Source organism: Neolamprologus brichardi, unplaced genomic scaffold (assembly GCF_056152115.1).
Source record: "Neolamprologus brichardi isolate AB-2024 unplaced genomic scaffold, ASM5615211v1 NODE_ptg000033l+_length_6344489_cov_1, whole genome shotgun sequence".
NCBI lineage: Eukaryota > Metazoa > Chordata > Actinopteri > Cichliformes > Cichlidae > Neolamprologus > Neolamprologus brichardi.
The window spans coordinates 643,086-646,041 of NW_028270137.1; the positions used below are offsets into that span (position 1 = coordinate 643,086).

The 2,956-nt window shown below is 46.0% G+C and overlaps 1 long non-coding RNA gene across 1 annotated transcript; it reads right to left on the reverse strand.

Moving 5' to 3' along the window:
- Positions 1–675: 675 nt before the first annotated feature.
- On the reverse strand, positions 676–2,753 carry LOC148094595 (uncharacterized). Its single transcript, XR_015718463.1, has 3 exons — positions 2,190–2,753; positions 1,677–1,799; positions 676–1,592 (listed from the first exon to the last, which is right to left on the reverse strand). It is a non-coding gene; the product is annotated as an uncharacterized LOC148094595 (long non-coding RNA).
- Positions 2,754–2,956: the final 203 nt, after the last annotated feature.

Below are 2,956 nucleotides of genomic sequence, written 5' to 3' on the forward strand. Positions count from 1 at the left end.
TTATGAGGTCACAGGGGGACGTGAATTTATTCACAAAGTTGAAAGAGAGTTTGGGTCATAACTCAAAGACACAATGATGCAGTCAAATCATTGGAATTAAATATCTGTAAATTACACGATTTAGAGGGGTGTGACATCACATCCAATCTCTCTGTTGTGATGTCAAATGTCAATGCCAGACTCGCTTCTCTGTTGTGATGTCAAATATCAATGCCAGACTCGCTTCTCAGTTGTGATGTCAAATGTCAATGCCAGACTCACTTCTCTGTTGTGATGTCAAATGTCAATGCCAGACTCGCTTCTCAGTTGTGATGTCAAATATCAATGCCAGACTCGCTTCTCAGTTGTGATGTCAAATGTCAATGCCAGACTCACTTCTCTGTTGTGATGTCAAATGTCAATGCCAGACTCGCTTCTCTGTTGTGATGTCAAATATCAATGCCAGACTCGCTTCTCAGTTGTGATGTCAAATGTCAATGCCAGACTCACTTCTCTGTTGTGATGTCAAATGTCAATGCCAGACTCACTTCTCTGTTGTGATGTCAAATGTCAATGCCAGACTCACTTCTCTGTTGTGATGTCAAATGTCAATGCCAGACTCGCTTCTCAGTTGTGATGTCAAATGTCAAGATGTTGAGATATGAATGGAGGACCCAAGATGCAGGCACTGCTGATGTGAGTGAGCTTTATTTATGGAGAGTGACATACAAACAAAGGCGAGGGAGGCGAGAAACAAAACTAGGAAAACCTAAACTGGGAAAGCTGAGAACCAGATAAGAAACCTGGACACGAGGGAATGGAGTTAAAACACGATGACAAGCAGGAAAAACAGCATGGAGGAACACAGACGGACCAGTAACGCACACAAGAGGACGAATGCTATAAATTAGTGATGGCCCGCTTGAAGCTGACGCTCCGGCGCGTGTGTCGAAAACACCAACACACCGCTTCAGAAGCACTCTGTCGATGCTCGTTTGGCCACAGTCACGTGATCAGTGACGTCCAATTGTGAATTGTGAATTCCACTCTGCAGAGTGGGCAATCATAATGAAGCAGTTCAGTTTTTCTGTAGATTCAAGCTGCTCTTCATATTTTTGACCAGCAGATGTCACCACAGAGGACTGTGTTAAAAAGCTTCCAGTAATGAATCGTTTTTCAACACAAGCTTCAGAAAGCTTTGTTTGGCCATCACTACTATAAATACACACAGAGGGAAACGAGGAAACACAGGAGGGGGACACAGCTGAGCCTAATGAATCTGACGAGACGGGTCCTTCATGTACTGTACATGATGCGGGTAGATGCTGTACGTTTATGGGCTGCAGGAGAGACACAGATTTGTGCAGCTGAGGTTGTTTGGGGTGCCTGCGTGTTCGCCTGCTGGGCCTGAGCGAGCCTCTCCACATCTGTGGCCCGGCGGTCTCTTCTCTTGCTGAGGATCTTAACGTAGTTTGCTGGGACGAGCCGGTGGTCTCACCGTCCACGCTGGCCAGGAGCCAGCCACGCACACGGGGCTGTAGCTCTAAACACGAGGGAGATCGTTGTAAACATGGGGCACGCTCACACAAAAGAAGAGCCCTCATCTGTTATTTCTAAGATAAGGAAAACAAAAATAGAAGGTTTTGGGTCAAAGCACTCAGAATCAAATGTCCCGCAGCCAGTAAAAAGCTCATCACCTTTAGGAGCGAGGTTGAGCATCTCTCCAGCTTGCATAGAAAGCTCCTCCTGAGAAGCAGCTGTAAAGTCATATTCTCCTCTGGCCACCACGTGGTCGTCCTCCTCGCTCGCCCAGTTAGTGTCTAAACCAAGCAAGGAAACTGAATGAAAGACATTCATCATTTTAACTGGTCTGAACCAAAAACAAGTCCTTCTGCTTTTCCTTACACTTGTAAAGTAACTAATGGCATATGGAGCTATGGTACCCAATTTATTTGCCACTGAGTTACACAAAGGCACATATGATGTCATACAAGCAGACTCATCTTTACACGTGTACTGCAGCCCTGAACATTACCAGCTTCAGATTCTATTATCAAACTTTGCAACAGCAGCCTTAATTACTTTGAACTCAGAACAATTAGCACCTGCAGCCACTGTCCTGTGTTGAGTACACCTCTCAAAACAACTAAATGTACTCATATGAATATGTGAGTGCTTGCTGTTCCATCTCTTCAGCCTGCTGCACAAACCTGCTGGGGGGACGTCCTCAAGGTGAGGTGTGTGTCTGTATCCTCCCAGGCTGTAGCCGCCACCGTAGCTGTAGCTGTAAGGCCTGTAGCCACCACAGATGGAGCTCCCATAGGGGCTGTAAGAGGGGAGAAGGAGCTGCTGGATGGACAGTAGGACTGCTGGACCTTATGAGGGGGCACCAGGGGCGCCATCCTGGGCAGGACAGAAGGGCTAGCAGGGGTAGAGGAGCCTGTAGCTAATCCTAAATCTGTAGATCTGTTTGGTGACAACATAAAGATAGAATATCAGTAAAATCCACCCATAATTCATTGCAACATTAATTGAGCAAAGCATTAGTTCAGAAACGTCATGGAGTCAAGCTAAACCACAAACTGAATGAACAGCTCATAGAGTGGCTCTCTTCCACAGCGTGTCCTTTGTTCTTTCTCCCTCCCCTCAACCCCAACCAGTCCTCAGAGGCTGCCCCTCCCTATACCTGCTTCTACTGGAAGTTTCTTCCAGTTAAAATGGTGTTTTTCCTTCCCACAGTCACCAAGTGCTCGCTCAAAAGGGCTTGTTTTGATCATTTCGTTTCCTCTGTATTACAATAGGGCCTCCACCTTGCAGTATAAAGTGTCTTGAGGTGACTGTTGTTGTGATTAACGCTATATAAATAAACTGAAATTGAATTGAGTCAACTCTTCCTCCTGCCTCATCTCCAGCTCTGCTACTCTTCATCTGTACAGACGGTGGAAACACACAATAAATTCACCATCAACCAGCAGCT